The sequence below is a fragment of the Marmota monax genome, unplaced genomic scaffold, assembly GCF_021218885.2.
Source record: "Marmota monax isolate L192 unplaced genomic scaffold, Marmota_monax_Labrador192_F-V1.1 WCK01_AAM20220418_F8-fsc00100, whole genome shotgun sequence".
Lineage (NCBI taxonomy): Eukaryota > Metazoa > Chordata > Mammalia > Rodentia > Sciuridae > Marmota > Marmota monax.
Window position 1 is genome coordinate 6,694,986 of NW_026693872.1, and position 27,002 is coordinate 6,721,987.

General features: G+C 39.7%; 1 pseudogene; it reads right to left on the bottom strand.

Moving 5' to 3' along the window:
- Positions 1-21,792: 21,792 nt before the first annotated feature.
- On the bottom strand, positions 21,793-26,687 carry LOC124105426 (ubiquitin-conjugating enzyme E2 N-like; annotated as a pseudogene).
- Positions 26,688-27,002: the final 315 nt, after the last annotated feature.

The window sequence follows — 27,002 nt, forward strand, 5'->3', positions numbered from 1 at the left end:
GTGCTATATTCCCAGAAGTGAAATTACCAAGTCAAAGATGTAAATGGCTTTGTGTCCAGCTGGTTGATACTGAAAACAATGGGACCGATTGAAATGCAAAAACAAAATCTAAGGGTATTTATTTTGAAAGTTTGGTGAATAAAGATACCTTGAAAATATTTGTGTTTATGTGTCTCTTGTCAGTGAGACAAAGAATTTTTCCATAAAATGGCTTAGCCATTTTTTTCTAATGCAAGATTTTTGACTGATCTCTAAATATTAGTTACTGAGTGGGTGGTAAGAGCTGTTTTTTTTTTTTTTTTTTTTTTAATACCAGGGATTGAATCCAGGGGTGCTTAACCACTGAGCCACATCTCCAGCCCTTCACTCCCCTTTTAAAAATTTAAAAATTTAAATTTAACAACTGACTGAGTTGTTGAAGCTGGCTTTGAACTTGCAGTCCACCTGCCTTAGCCTACTGAGGATCAAATCTTCATTCTTTTAATGAGCTTTATCAGTCTGACTTATGTACTTTTTCACCAGTCTGCTTTATTTGTGATAGTGTCCCATTCCATTTTGTTGTACAAGATTTTTGGATATATTAAAATATATCTATCTCATCATGGAAAGTACATTTTGTTCTTATTTAATAATCATAAATTTACCATACATTGAAATAAAAATTTAAGACATTTTGTCCTTTAACACAGCTTCAACTGAATACCGTGAATAGTGGGTGTTAAAGACTTTCTGATCTGGGAGTGGGTGTAGTTCAGTGGTAGAGCATGTACTTGGTATGTGCAAGGCTTGGGGTTTGATCCCTAGCAGTTCTTTCCCTAATTGCACCCAAAAGAATTATTTATCTATTTTCTAAGATTTGTAATTTATAATGTTTCGTGTGAACAGGGTATGACTTGTCTTGTACCATGCTTATGGTTTTATATTTTGAGTCTATTTCTCGGATCTTGATTCAAACTTGTTTTTTTTTTTTTTTTTTCCTGTATTGGGATTGAACCCAATACCTATGAGGCAAAGACTCCAACCACTGAGCTACATCTCCAGTCTTTTAAAAAATTATTTTGAGACAGGGTCTTGCTAAATCTCTCAGGCTGGCCTTGAACTTACCATCCTTCTGCCTCAACCTCCCCATAGCTGGGATTATAGGAGAGTGTCATCATGCCTGGCATCAATTTTATTATTTTTTTGCTGTGCTGGGAATGGAACCCAGGGTCTCAAGCATGCTAGGCAAGCATTCTACCACTAAGCCACAATCCTAGCCTTTTGATTAAATTTCATTTGTCATTTTTCCCCTGATTTTTGCTCCATCCCAAACAGATTTCATAGTCATAATTACATCTATTTAAGCAGTTATTTATATTTTTTGCTAGTCTGTTTATTTATTAAACATCCTCAACAGTTTTATTCTAAAATATCTTACAGTATTTTAATTGTTATCTCTTGCCGTCTGTACCTAAACTTTGGGTGAATGCTCATCTTATTCTTGTTTACCTGTATGCTTTAATTTTTTTTACATTAAACATGTAGGAAGAATATGCTTTCGAAAGTAATAAAATATAAGAGGGCAATGTGATTGTAACTTTATGACTAAAGGTTGATTAAAGCAGGCAGAGAAGCATGGGTCATTGTCTCACTGGTTTTTATACATGGGTTTGCCAAGCTCTTCTACAGGTTGAGGACTGGAACTTTTTACTCTTCTTAGCTATAACTCTGAAAGAACCACATCAAGACTTGCATAACCAGGAACAATCTTGTTAAGATTTGATATATAAATAATGTCATCATACTGATTTTTTCTTTCATTCTGTTGTCCTAATAATAACTACCATAATTATTAGTGGTATTTTAAATGAAAGGTGCAATTGGAAGGGATTCCTGATGGATGAATCAGGAATGAGATAACTGAGATGACTTGATTTTGCTTCTAGACATAATGGAATAATAGGAACTGAATTTATCTTCTAGCCTTGACAGATAAAACTCTGGACAAAAATATATAACAACTGTTTTTGGAATCTGGATGGCAAACATTGTAGACTGTAATCCCTGAGAGAATGGAAATGAAGTGAGTTCTACAACTCTCCCAGTGTATTACCTGGATAGAATTTCTAGAACTCGGTTTGTAAGGTTACAAACAGCTTAGTAACACTTATGAGTTAAAAGAATAAATCAGAGTTTGGGAGGTCAGTGAAACTAGAACTTGACAAAGTTCAAAGAGGAGGTTGAGAGAGATCTGGATATTTGCAGAGAATTCCCTGGGACAAACTCCACCCATGAGACAGTAAACTATTAAGGCCGTGGAAAGGATCATTGCAAAGCAGAAAGCTTTGAAAGATTCTGAGAGCTCACACAGGCCTGGCTTATGCCACCAGCCAGAGTAGAAAGATTTCATAATTTCCAAGGCATCAGGCCGAGTTCTCAAAGCTTATCTCCTTAATAATAGGGATACATTAACCTCAGACCAAAGGCTTCTTGGGTTTCAAAGGAAACTTTAAAAGGAAAAAAACTAATTCCAAGTAACTTAACTGAACCAGAACAAAAGTCAACATTAACTGATGCAATTAAGTAAGATTCAGCATCCAACATTATAAAAACAATATCAGGTATCCAATAAAAAAATTACCAGCTACGCAAAGAACCTAGAAATAGCCAGGAGAAAAATCAATCAATAGAAATAGACCTTGAAATGACAAAGATGATAGAACTAGAGGATAACTATGTTCAAACAGCTTTTATTATGGTTTAGACATTAGGAGTCCTCCCAAAAGTTCATGTGTGAGACAATGCAAGAAAGCTTAGAGGTGAAATGATTGGGTTACAACAGCCTTAACCTAATCAGTGCATTAATCTTCTGATAGGGATTAACTGGGTGGTAACTATACTCTGGTAGGGTGTGACTGGAGGTCACTGGGTACATGCCTTTAGGTTATATATATTTCGTCTGTGCTGAGGGGAGTTAATCTCTCTCTCCCTCCCCCTCTCTCTCCCTTCCTTCTTCCTGTTCCTTATTTTCTGAGCCACTTTCCTTCACCACACTCTTCCACCATGATGTTCTGCCTCACCCTGAGCCCTGAGAAACAGAGTTGGCCATCTGCAGACTGAGACCTCTGAAATTGTGAGCCCTCCAAGTAAACTTTTCCTCCCTAATTTTTCTTGTTAGGTCTTTTGGTCACAGTGGCGAAAAAGTGACTAAAACAGCTTCTATAAACATAATTCATATGTTCAAAAAGGTAGAAGAAAACATGAGAGACAAATGAAAGATACAAAATGGACCCAAATGGGACTTCTAGAGATGACAAATATAATATATAAAATGAAAAATACAGTGGATTTAGACTGTGCAGAAGAAAAACCTTGGTGAACCTGAAGTCTTAACAACAGCAACTATTTAAAATGAGGCAAAGAGACAAAAAATACTGAAAATAAATGAATAGATCTGTGGCACAATATAAGAAATAGTGTAATTGAAGTTCTTTGATGGAAAGGAAAAGAGAAGTAAAGGGATTGAAAAAAATTGAAGAAATAATGGCTAAGTTTTTTTCTAAATTTGATGAAAAACATAAATTCACGGCACAGAATACAACATATTTGGGGTACAATGAGCCCCAAGCTGAACATACATCAAAAAACCTCCACACTATGGCACATTTTAATAAATTTGCGAAGACCAGTAATAAACAGAAAAAATGAAAAGCAACCTGAGGGAAGAAAGACCTATTCTATACAGAGGAACAAAAATAAGATTGAGAATAAACTTCTCGGTCAGAAACTATGCAAAATTATATCTGTGTGAGCACTTATCAATTCCCTATTATTCTTTGTGTTGTATAAAATATAATAAATCATTCTCAAGTAAAAGAGAGAGTTTTTTGTTGTGATTTCTTTTTTTTATTAAATTCAGCTTGAAATTTATAATTTTTGATATTTCATAAAATTAAATATTCATAATTTCTGTAGTTTTAAATTGTCTTTTTATTTGCTTTAAATATTATATTATTATTATTATTTCCTTACCTATTTTAATTTTTTAGTTTCAATTTTTAAAAATAATTATAAACTCAGTTTAATACACTTTGAGTTTTTTGTTTTTTTCTGAAGTCAATATAAGTATTTATGGTTTTAGCTCTTTTTCTTATGCTGCTTTCATTTATTCATGTAACTAGTTCAGCAAATATTTATTGGACATCTACCTTAGGTCAAGCACTGGGACTTGGAATCTAACCCAGTGTTTGGCACATGTCTGTAATTAATCACAACTGTTTGGGAGACTAAGGCAGGAGGATCTCAAGTTCTAGACCAGCTGGGAAACTTAGTGAGACCAGATTTCTAAATAAAAAAATAAAAAGACCTGGAGATGTAACTCAGTGGTTGAGTATCCCTGGTTCCATTTTCAGATCTGAAAAAAAAAAGTAAAAATAAAAATAAAAACCAATATTTGATTCATGAATTCCTATTTATATATATCAATATATCACCTGAGTCATGATACAAATCATATTTTGTACTGTGCTTTGTGATCAGAAATATTTTGAATGCATTTGTCAGCCTATGTAGGGGCTTAATACAGATATACAAAGAAACAAAGAGCAGACTTCAGAACTTACCAGGATACCTAGAAATCTAGTGGTGGTGTTGCCATTGGTGGGCCATCCTCTATGCTTTAACACACCCTGAAGGCCTCATTATCATCTTAGGGAAGATATGATTCTGAGCTCCAGAAACTCACTAAAAATTGCTTAAAAGGGCAAAAGAATCCAAGATATGATTCTGCAACTTGTACACTCAGAAAAATGAGAAATTATATCCCATCTGATTCAAATGTATGATATGTCAAGGTCATTGTACTGTCATGTGTAACTGACTAAAACAAATAAAATATTAAAAAAAAAAGAATTCAAGGTTATTTCACAGAACCCAAGAACTAGTGCCAGAAATAGGTGCTGGAAAGCCACCAGGAACAAAGCCATCTCACCTTTATTTCTCTTTATGAGGCTCCATGGTCTGACTTCTGCTTTCTCTGAGACTGTGCATCATTCTCCACTTTTCTTTGCTTTTCCCTTCTCCCATACATCCAGAGTATTCAAAAAGTACATGAATGACTGTTTTCAGGTTCAATTTCCACAAGAAACTATCTGATTGGTCCAGATGGGCCAATCAGATTGTTTCTTGAACCAATCTTGTAACCAATCAAGTGTAACCAAGAGAATGAAGTAAACAAGAAGTTTGTGGAAATTACTCTGGTGGGAAGAGGCTGTTCTGAAGAGAACCACCAAGAGAGTCTCTTATAATCATTCATTGATGTTCATTGTGGGGACTTATATGAAGGCAAAGACCATCACAATAGTAATTAAATAATTAATGCCTGTCTTATTCTTAGCAAGAATTTGAAGTAGCTAGGCTGGACGTGGTGATCTATAATTCCAGTGCCTCTGGAGGCTGAGGAAGGAGGATCAAAAGTTCAAGGCTGATCTCAGCAATTTAGACACCCTTTTTCAAACTAAAAAATAAAAAAGGCTGAAATGTAGCTCAGTTTGTAGAGCACCTCTGGTTTCAATCCCTCGTGCCTAAAAAGAAGGAAAAAAAAAAAAAGAAAAGAATTCAGTGTAGCTAAATCTTGAAATATGAAGTATGCTTAGATGCAGACTTTAACATCCTGTGCCTGAAAGAAAAAATACATTTAGTATTAAAATGTTTAATATAAAATTATTAAAAATTTCAATCACAAGTCAATAGTTTGGATAACTATGTTAAGTGGAAAATCTCATTCTCAATGTTTCCAGGTAAAGTATAGAGACTTTACAAAGTGACAGTTAGTGTTTTCTTTCTTCTTTCTTTCTTTCTTTCTTTCTCTCTCTCTCTCTCTCTTTCTTTCTTCTTCTTTTCTGCCAAAAGACATTAGTAAGAAAATGTGATAAAACCAGAAGTAGTAAATCAATTTGAATTTAACCAACAGAGGGAGCTGGTTATAGATATTTAGAATATTTTGGTCAGTGTAATGTGTTGGTTAACGAATTGTCCAAATTTCATAAGGAAATGAAACTCAGTTGTCTGGCTTCTACCAGGTGTTTCTATATGACTGCAGATAATTGCGTCTCATAGCATGGGTGTTAAACATGTTAGGCTAAATAACTTCTTGTGTTACTGCTAAATGAAGAGGAGAAGTGAAATGCGGAACAAATCATTGCTCTGGACAGGAAGCAATAGAAAGGCAAATCAATGTTGCTCTTGATTTGATCTTTTGCATTGCTATATTTTTACTGGAAATACTTTATAGCAAGGCTCTTTTGGATCACCATTTAGTTGTTCAATACATAGTTGTCTGGTGTAGCTCAAGCCCCAGCTGGGATTGAATGTTTTTGTTCCCCTGGGGAAAGACCCGGTATCTTAAGGTAATTTGCATATGGCTTCAGGTGGCTGAGAGAGACGAGTTTTGCGCAATTATAATTGGGAGGTAGAATGTTAAGAGGAGGGGTGAGTAATACAGGATCATCGTCCTTTGTGAGCAGCCCTAGGTGAAGTGGGGCTGAGGGGTGGGTGCTTGGCAGATAAGCCAATCACTGCAAGGTAGATTCTTGGGAGCTCCTATTTCTTCAGAGAAGAAGTAAATATTTTAAGATTGGGGTTTCCTTGGGAAGAACCTCAAAAGAATAAAAAGCTGAGTTCCTGTCAGTCTAACCAGAGCAGAAGTTCTACTATGAGAACCAATAGGCACTTGAGAAATTGCCTTTGGTAAAGATGCTGACTCTTCACTGGAGCCTGAAAATGCCCAGTGGATAACTAAAAGCAGGATGAAAGCTCTCTCTTTGTAATAGTGGTCCACTTTATGCTGCTCTGCCACTGCCACATTTTTGTTGTTGTTGTTATTGTTGGTATCAGGGATTGAATCCAGTGGTGAAGTGGTGAATCCAGGTGAAGTGTAGAGACTTTACAAAGTGACAATTGGGTTAACAACTGAGCCACATCCTAACTCTTTAAAAATATTTTATTTAGAGACAGGGTCTCACTGAGTTGCTTAGGGCCTTAATAAATTGCTGAGGCTGGCTTTGAACTTGAGATCCTCCTGCCTTAGCCGCTGGGAGTAAAGGTGTGTGCCACCATGCCTGGGTCACACTTTTTAAATTTATTTTTTAAAATAAATATTTTTTAGGTGTAGTTGGACACCATACCTTTATTTATTTATTTTTATGTGGTGCTGAGGATCAAACCCAGGGCCTCACACCTGCTAGGTGAGTGCTCTACCTCTGAGCCACAACCCCAGCCCCTCACCATTTATTTTTAAAATGGACATTTCTTTCTCTTTTTTCTTCCCTCTGCTTCCCTAATCTCTCCCTTCCCTAATCTTGGGGAAACAGGATTACATGTCTTCCACTTCCTAGGCAGAGTTATTTGTCCTTGAGTACACACCCACAACAGGAAAGAAGTTATTCAGACTTTGGGGATGGCACAAGAAGATCTAAGAAATGACTCCTTCTAAATTAACAAGTGAATTACAACTCTAGACAGTGGCAGGTAGCCTTTCAATCACCTCTTTAAAAGCCCCCTAGTCCCCTGATGGGCAGTATCACTGCCTCTGTGTTTTTCCTTTGCTAGCAAAACAGTAAAGCGTCTTTTTTTCCCCTCAGAACTGCTGGATTGATATTGAGGACAAGGACCAAGCTTTTGGTAACTCCTTCATTTCTATCCATCTCCTTCATCACCTTAAACTCTGGATTAGATTCCTGCTCATAGGCAGGTTAATCCTTCAAGGAGTGTTCATCTAAAGCTGGTTATCTGCCCCATTTAAGACCGAGGACACCAAGATAAGAATAACTAAGATATTTTCAAGATTTGCAGGGACATTGACTGCGAGTCTTTACAAAGTGCCCTGCCCCTCCCCCAAAGCCCAACAGTGTCCAGAAATCTCAAAGTCATTGCCCTGCACCCTCCAGGACCAGTGGAGCCAGAGCAATTGCCTCCTGAGAACTGAATGGTCCCCCTCCAGGATCACAGGTCTGATGGGTAAACGTCCATGAGCAGCAGATGGAGATTGTCCCCTCAAGTGCTAAGGACTGAAGTAATCAACATCTATAGTTTGACTGAGACTCCTTAATATGCTTACCTCTCATTCCCTGCCCCTGTTTAAATCTACACCTCATGTCAATACCCCAAAGACACGATTGAGATGCTTGATCTCACTTGCCTTCCCAATATGGTTATATCCATCAACGTCTTTTCTTCATTTTTACCATTACTTTTTCCATTTGGTCTTTGGGGCAAGTGACTGGATCTGATTTTTTGGGACCCCAGAGGTGGGCCTCAAGCACAGGACCTTGGTAATAAGGCCAGCCCTTTAGGGATCAGCCATTGCTGCTGCTTCTTCTTCTTCTTCTTCTTCTTCTTCTTCTTCTTCTTGGTGTTGAGATTGAACCCAGGGCCTTGTGCATGCAAGACAAGCACTCTACCCACTGAGCCATATCTCCAGCCCCCAGCCATTGCTTCTTGAGTCAAACAAAGAACTCAGATGAGCTGGAGGGACTCTACCAACAGATCATTAGAAAGGGAACAGGTGAGCAGTTGCGGTCAGACAATGGAAACAAAAGTGTGAGAAGTAGCAGCTCCTCCTTGCAGGGTCAATCAGCAAGATTGTGGGGGCAGATGCCAGAAACGCTATGCATTTTAAGTGAGATGGTAAGGGGATGCTTGCTCTTGCAGCTATGCAGCCCTTCTTCTTTCTTTCCTTACTTCTTTTTCTTTTTTCCTTCCTTCTCTTGCCTTTTCTGAGGCTGGGGATTGAACCCAGGGCTTAGGGCATACAAAGTAAGTGCTTTACCACTGAGCTCTGTCCCAGCCCATTCTGCTGGATCATTTCCATCTCCTTACAAACTGGCTACTGTATCTCTCACATTTTAAAAATCCTTCACTAGAGGGCTTATCTTTATCCAGCTTCAAGACCATATCTCTGTTCTCTTTTCTAGAAAAACAACTCAGGACAGTTATCTACATTCTGCCCTCAATTCTTCAGCTCCCTTCCCCTATTTTTTAGGATACTTTTTTTTTGGGGGGGGGCGTGTATTTCTGTTTCTGTTTCTTTTCTTTTGCATTAAATAACAGAAAACTGCATAAAATAAAATGGGAATGGGGATTGATTGGCTCAGGTGACAAGAACTCCACAGGTAGAGCAGGCTCCAGCTATGGGCTCTGGTTCTGCTGGGGGTATTATCTTTATAGCCTTCTCTTTAGGGTTGGCTGTATCCCCAGGCTGGTGTCAAGATGGCTTCCACAGAATTAGGTGACACATGCAGAAATAACAATAACTATTGAAATAAGAGGAGCTGTTTTCTTTTTGTGTAATTTTTTCAAGGAAAAGAGATACCTGTATATGAGTTCTTTAACAGACTTCTTCACATCTCATTGATAGGATTGGACCACATGCAGGCTAGGGGTGGAGCTCAGTGGTACAACACTTGTCTAGCATGCATGAGGCCTTGGGTTTCATCCCCAGCACTGCAATAAAGCAAGACAAAAAACCAAAACCAAAACCACACAACAACAAGACTGTATCCCATGCCCATTCCTAAACTAATCATTGTTGAAAGAAAGTAGATCATAGTGATTGGCTTGAACCAATCAGAATTTCCACTTGAGCGGGTGGTAGAGGTTCTCTTTGCAAGGAAGAAAGGGAGAACAGAAGTATTCAGCATTTCAGTTTAACTATCGTTCCCAACACGATACAGAAATGAAACTAGAAGCACCCCAATGGGCTTCTTTGTCTTTCATCATGTTCCTTCTTTTAGCAATATTTGACATAACTGAGCACCTTGTGTCTCTTCCCATAACATATCCTCCTGGTTTTATTTTCCCCTCTGGTTGCTGTTTCTCAGTTTTCTGGGTTGGGGGCACAGAATTGTTTGTTGGTTGTTTACTTTTTTTTTTTTTTTATATATATAGTCCTGGAGACTGAACCCAGAGCCTCCCACAGGCTAGTCAAGTGCTCTGCTACTAAGCTACAGCCCCAGCCTGGGTTGCAGGATTTTGAACCAAGACTTATCCTATTTTATCCTGATCTTTGGCTTCCCAGCCCAATGGGAGCAAAAGATGTCCATCTTTTGAAATGAGGAGTAGATCAGGGAAAAAAGACCTGGAATGGGTTGTATTTCCCTTAGTTGATTAAATATATCCCCAGCTTATAAAAGAGTTTAGAGATCAAAGTGCATGAGAAATTGGGAAGGATATTTCTTTAGAGAGGTCTGTAATATAAGCTTTTCCCCACAGTAGGGAGACAGTGTGGGATGCTTGTGTCTCCCTGCCAGTTTAGGGAAACGGGCTTTGCTGGGGATCATTGGTGAGTAAAGCATGGTGGACTGTGAATGTGGCTTGCTGGCTGTTCTGATGGCAGGGGGAAGAGTTGGTGCTATGTTGGATGTTCTTCCACACTTTTGGCAAATGATTCTTGAGTGCTTCCAATGGAGATAAAATATAGATAGGGAGTAGGCATGTGGGTCTTTTAGATCCTGCCAAAGAGGTCTTCTTGGAGAACAACACCTAAACTAACTACAAAAATGATGGAGATTTCCCATTAGTTTCTAGAATCGTGAAGGAGGAATTATAAGTGACCATGATGCATTTATTTCTAGTAAGTGAGCTGCCCCTGCAAGATTTGCTGAGATGGTGGAGTCTGAAGAAACTATCATATTGTCTCATGAGAGAAAGAATAAGCTCTAGACATCTGTGGAGCCCAGGGAGCTCTGATTAGTTCACAACAAGACTAGGCAAATCAGAGCTTTCCTTTCCCATACCTTTTCCTCCTTCACACTGGCCTTCTGTCCCAGAGGAACCAGAGGTGGCCTATGGAATTGGGAAAGGGGACTTCACGTTTCAGGTGAGATAGAGAAGAGCCACTGGCTCCAGACTGGGGGAGGGAAGAGCCTCAACTTGCCATGGATTTGGAAGATTTTCTTATTAACCTGGATCATTCCTAAGACTGAAATGAGGCTTTTAAATGTGCCTGTGTCTGATCAGCAATGAACAGTGGCTTTTTATTATTTAAGAATGTTCAGAAAACTCACAAAATTGTCTTTGGTTTTGCTCAAGGAACAAGAAACAATCCATTTCAGCATGGGACAGTCTGAACGGGCATTGAGAGAAAAGAATAAGGTGGTTTTGTGATTATACTGCGTGCATTCCTCTTGCTCAATGTATCATTAAGGCTGGCTTTTCCTTCTGCCAGCCAACCTCTAAATAAAGTTGTGCCCCAAGGTCTGTCCTGAGTCTTCTCCCCTCCTTTGTTTGAACCCTCTTGATACGTTATTTTTTTTTCCTCAACATGTAAAGGTATGTGCTCCAAATGTGTACTGTTAGCCCCAAATTTTCTCTGAGCCCCAGAATCACAAATCCAGTTGCTACTGGCAATTCCATTTGGATAGCAAATGGAGTTTCCCATAATAACAAAGAGCATCACCTTCCAACCACTTGCTTAAACCCCAAAGCTAGGAGCTGCTTTGGATTTTCCTTTGCCTCATTTTCTGCATCCAGCGCTAAACCAAGTCTTGTTGGCTCTCTCTGAAGTGTATCCTTAGTTCATCCTCTTCTCTCCATCTCTCTTGCCATCTCTTACTCTAAGTCATTACACTATTTTACCTGGACATCTGCCAAATCCTCTATCTGATCTCCTTTCTTTCATGCTTGTCTTGTTTAATCTTTTTTCTACATCACCAGAATGAGTTTTGAAACATATCTGATGGCACTTCCCTACTTAAATCCTCTATTATTTCCCATTTTATATAGAAGAAAATTAAAATTCCTAACCCTGGCCTATAGTAGCCTTTCTGATCTAGTCCCTGTCTTTCTCTTTAAGTTTATATTAACAACATCCATTCATGCTAACTATGCTGCAGTCACTCTTTCTTAAATGTCTGTCTTTTGCCTACCTCAGGGAATTTGCACTTACTGTTCTCTCTGCCTAGATGGTTCTTTCGCCAACTCTTACAATGCTGGATCCTCTTCAATCTTCAGCTCTTTGCTCAAATAATCTCCATGGGGGGGGGCTTTTCCTGAGCACTCTTTGTAGAGTGACCCCTCCTGCAACCTCCCTTACTCTCTACCTGATCGCCTTATTCTTTTACCCACAGCACTTGGCACAAATTTAAATTAACTATGTGTTTACTTAGTTTATTTTCTATCCCTTTTGCCACAGTCTAAATTTTCTGGAGACATAGACTTTTCCATCTTGTTTATTGAAGTATTTCTGGTACCTGGAATTATAATGGGCAGATATAATACATCACATCAATAATACTAACAGAGTAAATGAAGAAAGAACAACACTCAATAATTAGCAGGTGATCTCTGTAGGCATCATGTAGCCCTGAGTTAGAAGAGCTCAGAGTGAAATCACAGGGTTCTACAGCTTGGTCATAGGGGAGGATGTGACTTCAAGGTGGGATTTCCTCCCAATGAGGGGGTCTCTGCCCCTGTTAGTGTGTTATCTGGGAAGAAGGCAAAACCTTCAGGGTCAGGGGAAGCCAGATACTAAAAGTGCTTTGCTTTGTCTTCTCTGAAGTTAGGAGATAAAAGGAGAAGGAAATTACTCCAGGCTTAGGTATCCCTTCCTCAAGAAAATCCTGTTAGAATGGCAAGAAGGGCAATCAATACGTTAAGCACCCTACCCTTCAATAAGTATAGCAAGTGACAACCTCTTCAGTGCGGGGGACCTAGGTGGAGACGTCCCTCCTCATGGTCAGAGCACCTGCCTGCACTGGAGCCTTCAAGACCTCCCAGGACTGAAAATGTCTAGTGTACACCCAACTAATAAACAATCCAAGGTGACTTGAATGAGGCACTGTGAGTCACAGAAGTGATGAGAAATTCTTCTTCTTTTTCTCTTTTTTTGTACAAGGGATTGAACCTAGGAGCACTTAACCATTGAGCCACATCCCCAGCTCTTTTTTGTATTTTATTTAAAGACTGGGTCTTGCTGAGTTGCTTAGGGCCTTGCTAAGTTGCTGAGGCTGGCTCTGGTCTCGTGATCCTCCTGCTTCAACTTCCCAAGCCACTGGGATTACAGGTATGTGCCACCACACACAGCCCAGTGATGATAAATTCTGGGACATCATTCTATATTTATAACTTCCATTTCCTCCTCTAGCACCAGAGTCAAATAACAAATAGTGATAGATGACAATGGCTTTGGTCAGCATGGGATGGTAGAAAACACATGGGCTTTGGGATCAGAGACATTTGAGTTCAAATTCTATCTCTGTTACTTCCTGACTTAATGACCTTGGGCAAGATGTTTAACCATTGTGAACATTAATCTCCATCTATGAAATAATTACCTTTTCACAGTGGTTTGTGTTCAAGGTTTTGATCACTATGAAGGTAGTTTTTTGGCTTTTGGTCAATGTCCCAATATACTTCACTGGCATAGTAAAATGCAAAGCTTATCTTGCCTTTCTTTTTTCATCTCTATAAACCCTGGAGGATCTAGGCTTTTTAGAGAAATCCAATGCTTTAAAGCAAAAAGCTTATTTCAAGTGAAATTGGGTCAAGGTTAATATCCAACCTGTCAGTTTGGTTTCAGTTTTGGTACTCCATAGCAGCAAGATTTCTGATAACACAACACATAGCATAACTCTTGGTACATGACAGCACCTCTCTGACAAATGATCACTGTTATTATTACTACTCTGATCCTGCGTACCAGCTCATAAACATCATGCCTCTAGCCATGTTGGGCATTCCGGAAATTCAGCTGTCAGTGTGATTCTCAGACACAGTTAAATAAATCAATCTGTTCTCAAACTAGATTGTTACCTCTGCTTCTACCCATAGAATTTTCCCTTCTCTTATTCATTCATTCATTCATTCATTCATTCATTCAATCATTCAATATGTTACCTGTTAGTTAAGTCATCTGATAACAAGAGACATAGGGATTTTTCAGCCTCCTTGGAGGAGCCTCCATAGAAGGATTTGGGAGTAAGAGAGTGGATTTGGTGGTGCTGCTCTGTGAAGGATGATTTTTTATAACTCTATACTCAGAGTTTTCTCACCTTTGGACAGCGGTTAGATGGGCCATTCCTGTCCGATGGCATCTAATGGGTATTTTAAAGCCCTGTGCTGATTCCTGTCCTGTCTGACCCCAACTGCCTCTCCCATCAGGCTCCTGGCCCCCTCTGTACTTTGCCTGACTTTAATTATCCTGGAACAGCTGCTGCCTCCTTTTCTGGTGTGGCCCTAACCTGGGGCTGGCTTCCAGCTGGCTTCCTGAGAGCAAGAACCCAAAGGGCTGGAAAATAGTTTCTGCATGTCTTTATAGAGGGGCATTTTCCCTGCTAGCATGGTGTCTTTGCATTGCAGAAGGGTCTCTTTTGGTAACCCTTGACATTAGCAGAAGACTTTTGTGCTATTTGAGCTCGTTTGAGATAACTGGAGAGGCAGTGCATATCACATAAGGAATGTGTCCTTGGATGTGGGTCACTTTCATCAGGCAGGGAACCAAAACAACACTCATCCTGCCTCTCCTGAGAATCAGAGTCATGATATTACAAATTTCATGGAGAGGCGAAGCAGCTGCATTAATATGCCAGGAAAATGCCCCAGCAAAGACATCAGGACTGGGAGTGGGTTGGATCATTGCGGTAACAGTGATCCGTTCTTGGTTCAAAGCTTGAGAAAGATAATAATAATTTGAGGAAGAGGCCTTTCTTCTTAGGGTCAGCAACCTTGGGGTTATAGTAATGCTGAGAGTTATTCTGAGATTTTAAAGGGCTAGGACCAGAAAGCCACAGAGGGGTGGGTGCTGCTGGACTGGACTGGGGATTTCTGGTGGCCTGAAGCCATTCTCAGGACTAGGGATTTTTCTATCTAAGGGGTATTCAGTGGAGGAGGATTGCAGCCAGTGAGGGGAGAGGCTGTTTTCCTGAAGCAACTTGAGGCCATGTGGCCAGGGTGGAGAACCAAAATCATTCCCAAAACAAGCAGTGTAAGCAGAATGGAATAAAGTGTGAAGAATGGGCCAAGGAGTCTGATTCAAAATGAAGGCTGTCAACAGAAAAGTTGTGAAGGAGTTTCCTTCCCTATGGGGTTCTGTGATTCTGGGGGTGGGTATGAAGGCTAAAAGTAGCTGTACAGGGTGCAGATGGAAGATTAGTGGCACAGATGGAACCTGGTGGCGGGGACTTCCTCAAGTTCTTGGGGCTGTACAAGCGTGGACTGATCCCATACTGATATAGTGGGCTTCTCTGACTGCAAAACTTTGGATTATATGTTCTATAGGATTTTTTTCATTCCCATAATCTGTGCTAATGAAATTGGACTGTTCTTACAAGAATGCACCTATGGAATCTGCAAGCCTACAATCAGCTTCCCCGTATTTTGGGAGCTCCTCCTCAAGTCTGAAATGGAGGCATGATGTCTTGTGCATGCTGAGCTCTGATTTGTCACAAGAATCAGACTTGCTAGTTTGGAGGCAATCTCTGTTCTATCAATACTAGTCACGGTTCTTGCAACCTCTTGCTCCACAAATCAGGTGGCAGTTATTTCTTTAAACATCTTCCATCTTTTCTCCAAAGCTGCTCCATTAATCTTTCTCCAAATAAATAAATAATAAAAAATAAAATAAAATAAAAATAATAATAAATAATTTGTTTGGTCATATCATCTAATCATTTTGTTCTCTTCCAGCAGAAAAGGAAACCTCTGATCATCTTAAATTTCTTAAAATGAGATACTTTAAAAATTGGGCAAGTCAGAGAGAGCTGTGAAATGCTTGAGAAAGATAGTAATAATTTGAGGAACATCTAATCACTGGCTAGATCTGAAAAATAATAATATAACAGAAATAAAGGATCTGGCAGTAAAGAGGTCTGGGCTCTGGTCCCATTTGAGTCTCCATTAAACAACATGACTTCTGAAGTCCCTCAGCCTCTCATGGCCTCATCTGTCAAACAGCGAGTAAGTAGGTCAGCGCTTCCAAATTGTAACATGCACATAGATTACATGGGATCTTACTAAGATTCTTCTTCAGTAGCTCTGGGGTGGGATCTGAGATTCTGCATCACCCAGGATGCTGTTGCTTCTGGTCAGACCTGAGTAGCAAGGTCTTGGAGGAGCTCTAACTAGTCCTCAACTATATATATGCATAAGAATCTCCTTGGAAGTTTACAGAATACTCATACAAAATAAATTCAGATGCCAAGGATCTATCTCTAGAGAGAAGAATACAACTGGCTTGGGAAGGAGTGCTGGAATCAGTTTTTCTACAAAAGCTCTTCAGTGATTTTAGTATATAGTAAGGGTGAGCATTGCTATGATGAGCTCTAGGAGTCTATGAGAAGATGTACACAAAAGCAACTCTAAGCAGGAAGTGTGAATCAGGCGGCATAGCGATACCAGATTTCAAACTATATTACAGAGCAATAGTAACAAAAACAGCATGGTACTGGTACCAAAACAGGCAGGTGGACCAATGGCACAGAATAGAGGACACAGAGACTAATCCACAAAGTTACAACTATCTTATATTTGATAAAGGGGCTAAAAGCATGCAATGGAGGAAGGATAGCATCTTCAACAAATGGTGCTGGGAAAACTGGAAATCCATATGCAACAAAATGAAACTGAATTCCCTTCTCTCGCCATGCACAAAAGTTAACTCAAAATGGATCAAGGAGCTTGATATCAAATCAGAGACTCTGCGTCTGATAGAAGAAAAAGTTGGCTCCGATCTACATATTGTGGGGTCGGGCTCCAAATTCCTTAATAGGATGCCCATAGCACAAGAGTTAATAACAAGAATCAACAAATGGGACTTACTCAAACTAAAAAGTTTTTTCTCAGCAAGAGAAACAATAAGAGAGGTAAATAGGGAGCCTACATCCTGGGAACAAATTTTTACTCCTCACACTTCAGATAGAGCCCTAATATCCAGAGTATACAAAGAACTCAAAAAATTAAGCAATAAGATAACAAATAACCCAATCAACAAATGGGCCAAGGACCTGAACAGACACTTCTCAGAGGAGGACATACAATCAATCAACAAGTACATGAAAAAATGCTCACCATCTCTAGCAGTCAGAGAAATGCAAATAAAAACTCCCCCTAAGATACCATCTCACTCCAGTAAGATTGGCAGCCATTATGAAGTCAAACAACAACAAGTGCTGGCGAGGATGTGGGGAAAAGGATACACTTGTACATTGCTGGTGGGACTGCAAATTGGTGCGGCCAATTTGGAAAGCAGTATGGAGATTCCTGGGAAAGCTGGGAATGGAGCCACCATTTGACCCAGCTATTGCCCTTCTCGGACTATTCCCTGAAGACCTTAAAAGAGCATACTACAGGGATACTGCCACATCGATGTTCATAGCAGCACAATTCACAATAGCTAGACTGTGGAACCAACCCAGATGCCCTTCAATAGATGAATGGATAAAAAAAAATGTGGCATTTATTACACAATGGAGTATTAAGCAGCACTAAAAAATGACAAAATCATGGAATTTGCAGGGAAATGGATGGCACTAGAGCAGATTATGCTAAGTGAAGCTAGCCAATCCCTAAAAAACAAATGCCAAATGTCTTCTTTGATATAATGACAGCCACTAAGAACAGAGCAGGGAGGAAGAGCAGGAGGAAAAGATTAACATTAAACAGAGACATGAGGTGGGAGGGAAAGGGAGAGAAAAGGGAAATTGCATGGAAATGGAAGGAGACCCTCATTGTTATACAAAATTACATATAAGAGGTTGTGAGGGGAATGGGAAAAAAAACAAGGAGAGAAGTGAATTACAGTAGATGGGGTAGAGAGAGAAGATGGGAGGGGAGGGGAGGGGGGATAGTAGAGGATAGGAAAGGTAGCAGAATACAACAGTTACTAATAGGGCATTATGTAAAAATGTGGATGTGTAACCGATGTGATTCTGCAATCTGTATTTGGGGTAAAAATGGGAGTTCATAACCCACTTGAATCTAATGTATGAAATATGATATGTCAAGAGCTTTGTAAGGTTTTGAACAACCAATAAAAAAAAGAGAAGATGTACATACACAAACATGTATATATGTACACATACACATCTGTTTATATGTGTATTTACATCTGTTTACACATACATACACACATACACAGGAAAAATTGCCCCTTTTTATTTTTTTCAGATAATGTAGCAAATTAGAATCTTCCTTTTTTCTGCTTCTGATGTGAAAGTAGAGAGAACAGGGCAAGTGGCATGAGCCTGGACAAGGCAGTACCCCGAGACAGACTGTTAACACAGAGCTCATCAATGAAATGGGGCCTGTCAGACCTCAGGCTGTGGCCTGACCAAGATTTAAATGCTAAAACACTTTCAGTTTTAAACCTAAGTAGTTAGAACTCTAAACCAGTCAGGCCAAACCACCTGGCAGTTCATAATTTGGGAACTTTAAGTTTGGAAAACCTGAGTGCAGTAAAAAAGTTTTCCACTGTTTATTCAAGCTGAAGAAAGAGGTTCTTGTGCCTGATTTACATTGCCCCATTCATCAGAAAAGTAGAAGAAAAAGAAAATGGCTCTTTGAAACAGCAGCTGTCTGCAAAGAGGATGAATGTTGTTAAAGCAAACTAAGAAGTCAGGGCCTCTGCTGAAGGTGAAAATAGCCCATTTATTCCTGGTGTCCTGGGCCAGGTGTGGGTGGCAAGATGCTGTTCTGGGTGTCCAAAGGGACTTGGAGAACAGGTTGTATACATGAATGTCTGAGCTGGTATAGGGCAGCATTATGATGCCAGTTGTGACCTCAGTGGCTTCCAGGAGTCACAAGCGAAAGGGCAGATGCCATATGCATAATACCAGGAGCAAGATAAAGGAACAGACCTAGGGGCCTGAATGGAGAGCCCAGTTCAGGGGAGGCTGGGAATCAGAGTTGAAGAAGTTGTGAGTACAGTGTATTCTGTGCTACTCCATTTGCAGAAATTTCCTGGAGAGCCCTGGACTTTCCACAGGACGTGGAATTGGGATTAGAACCTGTCTTATCTAGATCTTAAAGGGTCAGGTGGACTATCCTGGCTGACAAAAGATGAGATGGGGGAAATGATCAAGATTGTGTATTTTCTTTATGCTTGTGCTCTAAGTCATTTTATCGGTTTACATGCATTTGGAAGCAGTTGAACCCAGATAGTCTAGACCATTAATATAATATGTAAAGATAATAGAATGAATCAGATATAGCTTTCCTATGTTCATATATGAATACACAACCAGTGTAATGCCATATCATGTACAATCATAAGAATGGGAAGCTATATTCCATGTATGTATGATATCTCAAAATACATTCTACTTTCATGTATAATTAAAAAAAACAAATAAAAATTTTTTAAAAATATAACGTGGTTATATTTTTTAAAAATATAACGTGTATTTGTTGACTTGGTTCTTGAAAAAAACAAAACAAAATGACTTATTGGGAACTTAACCTCGGTGAGACTCAAAGGCCCCTGGGCTGTATTTCCTTAGTGATAACTTTGGCAGGCTGTCGGAACACTGACCTTGATACTTGTCCAGACAGGCACAGAGCCTGTGTCCCAGACGGCACAACTGGAGACTGTGCTCATTTTCCATTTCTGAATTGCTCAGAGCTTGGTGAAGTCACAGGTTTTGAAGAGCTGCAGAGTTATTTGGAGGAAATAAGTTGCAATCGTGGAAGAAATTCAATGAGTTTGAGTCACATTTTAAGTTCCTGTGGCTGCTGCTGGAATTTTAGAATTTCCATAGAGTTTAGTAATTTCTGAAAATTGGTTTCCCTATTTATGAGTGCTAATTTGAAACATCTGTAATGGACATGTACTGACATATTTTGTACCCATTTTATAGGGAGTTGGCAGTGGGGCCTCGGCATGAAACTATGCTGAGGGGACACATTGGATTGAGATCCTAACTAAACTCTACTCACCAAACTGTGCACATTAGGTGGGGTTGCAACTCATGGGGAGGAAGTGATGTATTTTTATGTGTCTGTCCAGAGGAGCACCATTCCTAAATTCACACAGGTGTCAGGTAAGCAGGCTAAAAGACCTCAGCAAATGATGCAGTACGAGGGTGGGCCTCAATGTCTCCCTTGGGCTATCTTGAGATGCTGATCAGGATGAGACACTCCTATGTGGGTACTTGAATAAGACAAGAGACACTTGGATGTACCTTGCTCTGGATCCCTTTGGACTGATCAGTTCCCTGTAGCCGGGAGAAAATTAAAATACTTTTAGCAGACTTGTTATTTAAATTTGGATGGCAAACTTCCAGATGTTTCTGAATAAACATGGGCTTGTCTTATAAATGTATTATACTTTCAAAGACAGAAGTATATTATGCTTATGAGATAGGTTCAGAATCTCTGGGATTTTGGAGGTGAGTAGGTATCAGTGGACATTAGATTATAACATCAATGATGGCCTGGGTCTATCATGTTCAATGCTATATATCCTGCCTTTTGCACAGTGCCTCCCAGGAATATGCACTCAATGAATACCTTTTAAATTGATATATATGTGAATCGGGCCCCACGGAGGTAGATTTTTTAAAAAATGGGGCAAACTTAATATAGTGGTTAACCAGGGAGAAAGTCACATTTATTTGGGGCATATATAAAAAGGACTTTTCAGGGGCTGGATCTTATGTCAGTAGGATATGATTTTATAAAATTGCATGCTTATCTGTGTGTAAGTATCAAAGTGACTTTCTTAATAATAGAGTGTTCTTACAAATGTACAAGACACAGTTTCTGCCCTCACATTGCATAGGTCTAGCAGGGAAATGGTCACTTGAACAGATATTTCCAATAAGGAGTGTCAAGTGCCATGACAGAGAAGCTCAGAGTTCTATGGGAGCAAATGAGAGGCAAACCTACCCAGGCGGAATGGGGTGATGGATGCATGCTTCCCGGAGGAAGAGGTTTTCTTGAAACTCTCTCAATAGATATACTTCCTTTGGGTTGGGCTCTGGCTCTCTGATTCTCTCACTCTCAAAGGTGCAGTTTCACTCAAGGTCTTCTACAGGGCTCAACACCCCTGGTTTTGTGGAAATTAGCTGTACACCTGAAAACACTTCACCTCCTCCAAGGCTGTCACTTCACTACTGTGGAATAGTACAGTGTCTACACCCCAATACAGGTCAAAATTCACTCAGAAGAGCCTTATGTGTAGGAATGTCTGAATTAAAAATCACCACTTATCAAAATGTTTTAATTATAATATTTTCTGATATTAAACCTGATATATTTTCATATTTAGAAATCTGATTTCCTATTGTGGAACTTAGAATTTTCCTTTGAAGAATAAAAATTCCAATAATAAGTCTATTTTTTTAATAACGAGCCTACTTTATAAATAATTCATTAATTCAAGAATGGATTAAACCATTCATGAAGGCAAAACTCTCATGTCCCAATCACTTCCCAAGGTTCCATATGGTCCCATCTCTTAAATACCTTACAATGGCATTAAATATCAACAGGATTTTTTTTCCTCTTTTCTTTCTTTTTCTTTTTTTGAGGAGGGCATTTAAGCCAAGCTAGGTTTGCAGAGAATCTAATCACCTACAGTTCCTCTCCCTAAGAATGGCCCTTGTACACTTTACACTCAACCTGTCTACATTCAACCCATCATCTCCTTCCTTAAACCTACTCTGTTTCCTGCCACCCCATCCCAGTAGAGGATAGCAACATCTGTTCAGTTTCCCAAAGTAGAAACTTGGGCATTTTTCTTGATTCCTCTCAGTTTTATTTCTACCTTGTTCCTTACTGCCTGCCTCTAGTCCTTTACCAAATCCTGTTGGCTCTACCTTTTTAGTATTCCTTGAGTCCATTCACATTCTCCATTCCTAGGCCACTTTCCTGTATCAGACCTCCATCATCTCTTACTGGGTTGGCCAACAGGAAGCCATTTTCAGATCTGGTCAACAGGAAGCTGTTTTCCGATTTCCCCACCTCCTGTCTTACTTCACTCAAGCAATCTTTCTTGTGGCATCTGGAGCCGATCTTAAAGCACACATGATTGTCAATTGGGTTTTAAAAAAAGGCTAGTGGTTGTACACTACCCTCCAGTTACTGTTCAGGGTGCTGTGGTTCACACTTCTCTTGGGGACATAGTTCTGCTGACCCTTCTTTAGCTTTACCTGTTGGCCACTTCAACTTTCATGCCATTATCATCTTTCTTTAGTTCTTTGGATGCTCTTTGTTCCCTCATCTGTAGGTCTTTGTTCTTGTGAGCCCTTTTGTTTAGCATGTTTGCTAATGTCCTATTTTTAAGCTTTCAACTTGGATGTTATTTCCTCCTTGAAAGCTTTCTCTAACTTCCTCAAGTCTAAGTCAAGTTCACCTATTTTAGGCTCCCCAAATATCTGGTATGACTCCTATTGTTGCACTTACTCTGCATTGTCATTGCTTGTCTAGGTTCTGAGATATTAGTTGAGATCTTTGAAACTGGACCGTGTGAACTCCAGTGTTGCATCTCTAGCAATTACCAAATGTCTTGTGCTCAATAAGTTTCTGTTTATAGTTATTACGCTATCATCTCACTCTTCCACATTTGGCTTTGTGAGGGTTAGGGTTAGGACTCTACAAATTACACTTCTTTGCCACCCTCTTCCTGTTAGCCTCTTAAGTAAATGACAAAGGGAGACTGCAGGGCTAGTTGAAAAAGGGAGGAGTCAGTTTCTGGTTGGTTTCTTATTCCTGTTGTCATCAACCAGCAATGCTGCTACAATGGTGCTACTTCACTGGCAGAGGCAGTTACAGTTTGCAAAGGCCGGTCACTTCACATCTTCAAAATGACACCAGCAATAGCCAGCTGGTACCTCCTCCTCACATGTCTGACCCCAATCCCATGCACCAGAATCTCTTCTGAATTTCTAAGTTTCAATAATTTCAATTTCTTCCCTTTGTTCCCCCATCCCTATAAGCTGCTTCCTGCAATTGTTACTATTGCAATAACTTGGTGTTTTATCCTTCTTCTTCTTCTTCTTTTTTTTTTTGCTTTTTCAGTTACAGAGTTAACAATTATTACCTGAACATTCTCTATATTAAATGCTGTCTGTTAAAATAACTGATTCTGGTTTCCATCTCCTAATTGGACCCTGACTGAGAAAAGGTACTATCTAACTCACTTATTTCTTTTTTTTGAAAGAATAACAAAAAATATTTTAGAAAAACATAAGACTTACGGAAATTTCCAGACAAGCCATACAAAATGATTGCAAGTTTTTTTTTCTTTTATTTTTGAAGGGGGGAATCTATACCTGACAGCAAAATCACAATGTTATTAGTGAGGGCTGTGATGTTTGTTTGTTTAATGTTCCCATTTTGATTCAAACAATCAAGCTTGTCCATCTACAGAATCTAAATGAAGTTAGACTTGACTACAGTGCATATTCTAAAGAACTGGTTAGCTGCTTTTAACCAATGCAATTAGTTCACTATAAAGGGGGGAGAAAGGAGCCCATAAAATTAAAATAAAACTACCTTTCCCCTCAAAACAAAAACAAAAACAAAACAAAACACACTTACTCCTGGCAGCTAACCCTGACAGCTACCTTCATTCACAGTGCTTTATACTTAAGCCATGATGGGGGCTTTTATAAGCAGAGAGCCACTGCTTTTAAACATTTTGCAATAATCCAACTTCTAGCCACGGCTTATGTTTTTTTTTTGTTTTAAACATTTTTTTTAGGTGTAGATGGACACCATATCTTTGTTTATGTATTTGTTTTCTTATGTGGTGCTGAGGATTGAACCCAGTGCCTCACATATGTGAGGCAAGCACTCAACCACTGAGCTACAACCCAGCCCTTGGCTCAAGCTTTACAACAGTAAATCAGGACAAAGCAAAGATTTGCTAATGTGCATTTAATCACCAAAGAACTGAAGATGTCTGAGCTTTCATTTTGTAATGTTTCTATTAAGACTGTGTCCATTAAATGCAAACAAAAAAGGAAGACGTCTTGGCAGAACAGGAGAAGTGAAGCACACTTGATGATCAGATGGATTTGAATATTATTCATATCATATAGACTAGTCCATGCTCTAGCTGTTTCTGTGGCTTGGTCTTGGTTGGTCTTCCACTGCTCCGCTGCATCATTTGCTAACGGATCATCTGGATTAGGGGCACTTAACAAAGCCTGGATCCATAGCAGAACTGTTCGGATCTGCAGTGCTGGAGACCACTTATCTTTCTGCCACAGTCTGGCTGGGCACAAATGCCGCAGTCTGGCTGGGCACACAATCACGAGCCACCACACAGCTTGTAGATTCAAACAGCAACTCTTTATTCCCGAACTCACACCAGCCGTCTACAATCACGTTCTGGGGAAATCCACGTTCTCTGCCCAAATCCAAATCCACTGGGCTTCTATCTCCAAAATATACTGTCTAAATATCAGACATATTCTTCCCAACTTGTCTACATTAGGATGATAAATTTTGGTCATGAAATGTACTTTAGGTGCTGCCATTGGGTATTGTTCTGGAAGGAGTAGTTCAAGCTTAAAAGTCCCTCCCTCAAAGGGGGAAACCTGGGGGCCAGCAATTTGAGTATAAGAAAATAACAGGCGTTGCTCTCATATGGTTCTGCTTTCATGCCAGGATCTGGTTCTGCCAGAAAATGCTGGGTTTCCTTGATGATCCTGTAGGGCAGCCTGGCTATCTTGTCAGATCCGGAGTTTGGCCTCTGGTTTCGTCTCCGGCTCCGCTTGCCTCATGCACGAGTGGAAGTCCTGCTCAACTCACTAAATTCTAACAATAACCTAACAGTGATATAGAAAGTAGTTTATATCTCTCTATTTAAAATTATTTGTTTGTTTATTTATTTATTTATTAGGTAGGAAATTGAGGGATAGAGAGGTTAAGCAGCTTGTTGAAGTTTACACAGCTGAATAGTGGCAGAGCTTGGATTTGAACCCACACAGGCTATTTTCAGGGCCTTTGATCTTAAACATTGGGCTGCTGGTTCTCCAACTTTAGTGAATATCAGAATCACCAGGATGGTTCATTAAAACCTGAGTTTCTGGGCTCATCCCAGGAATTTCTGACTCTGTGGAGCTAGAGTGGGTCTGCGAATTTGCCTTTCTAACAAATGCTCAGTTGATGCTCTTCCCAGGCCCACAATTTGAGGATACTTGCAGTGGACTACAGGTGTGAGAGCTTTATGTAATTAAGACACCCATGGAAACAGCTTGGCAGGCTTGGAGTTGTGATATAACTATCCTTCATGGATTGTCCATTGGATTTTTATCTTCCAACTGTATATTATAAAGGAAAAGAACTAAAATAACATTTACTGGGAATATTTCATGGAAGATCTCGTCAACCCTACGAGGTAGGTGCAATTACTATCAATCCTGTCTAACAAGTGTGAATTTATAAAAGATCCATAGAGTATTCAGAAGTGAGAAAGGAGTCTTACTTTCTTCCTTTCTTTCCTCCTTTTCCTCCTCCTCCTCCTCCTCCTCTTCTTCCTCCTCCTCCTCCTTCTCCTTCTTCTTTTTGGTACCAGGGATTGAACCCAGGGGTATATTTAACCACTTAGCCACATGGAGTTTAACTAACTTGTCCAAGGTCACATGAAGTAAGTGATGAAGATGGGATTCAACTCAATTTATTAAACTCAATCCATCTGACGGTGTGTACTTCCCTGAACCATTATATTCTACAGCTTCTCTTAGAAGTCTACAATAAGAGTGGGTTTTTAGGGAAAGTAGAGCACAACTTCAAATACTAGGCTCATTGTGGGAACAGCTGCTGCTCCCCTGTGGACCACCTTCTCCAGGGGAGGGTCCATCAATGCGTCCTCACTGGGAACTTCAAGGCAGCCCAGGCCAGCAGCACCCTGCAAAACACGTCTGCAGCTGTGAGCACCCACTTGCTGCGTGTTTATTCTTAAGGAAAAGAAGTAAATTGAAGACCAGTTTAAATGCTAGAAACATGATTATAGCTTGTGTCTCACAGACTCTATATAATTTAGGATTTTTTTTTTCTCACAGTAGACTGCTGTTCCACACTCAGAATTTTTCTGTTCACTTGTTGGTCCTATGAGGCTGGAAGCTCCTTGAGGGCAAAGCTGGTGGGCAGTATTTATTCACTTCTGTATCCCTTGGTGTCCAGCACTGTGGCTGGCACATCCTTGATATTTAATAAATATCAATTAAACTTATTTTTTGGAAAAAGACCTGCCTGAATATCCTTTTCTTTGGTATTTTCTTGGATAGGTGATGACTCAGAACAGAGCCTACAGAGGAAGAGGAAGGGGCAGCCTGTGAAAGGGGTATACTTTGTTCAGTTTAGACACAGAGGTGACTTTCCGTTGAAGGGGGTTATTTTGAGAGAGTTAGAACTTATTTACATGTCGGTCAGTCTAGTAGCCAAAATGGTTCTCATTAAGTCTGGAGGAAATTCATGTCTCCGCTCTTCATTGTCTATTTGAAAATTTCCTCATTTAACTGTAGCTGCTCTTTACTTAGGATTCCTCTATGTCAGGTGCAGCACTAAGAACTTTCCATGACGATCTTTCATTTAATAACCCCACAATGCTGTGAGTTGAGACCTTTTAAGCCCCAACTTCAAGTCCATTTTATAAGTTGAGAAACCGAGGATCCAAAAACATTGAGCAAATTACCCAAGACCACACTCTGGTAAATGCAATAAGTAGAAATTAAATTCAGGTCTGTCTGACTGTAGAGTTTGCGCATTTTCCAAAGATCTTTTGTTTTCCTGCTTCCTCATACAGGGCCCCTAAACCCATAAAAATGGGGTGATAGATTTTCATATTAGAATTCTTTCTTCAGCTAGGAGTGCTTAAAATCCCAATCATCCTTCTGAGAGTGTGGTGTCCCATACAGCACCCTGAAGGAGGAATTTGTAAAAGTTCCATAGAATATTCAGAAGTAGTCTCACTTTTCTTCCTTCCTTCCTTCCTTCCTTCCTTCCTTCCTTCCTTCCTTCCTTCCTTCCTTCCTTCTTTCCTTTTCTTTCCTTCCTTCCTTTCTTGTCCTCCTCCTCCTCCT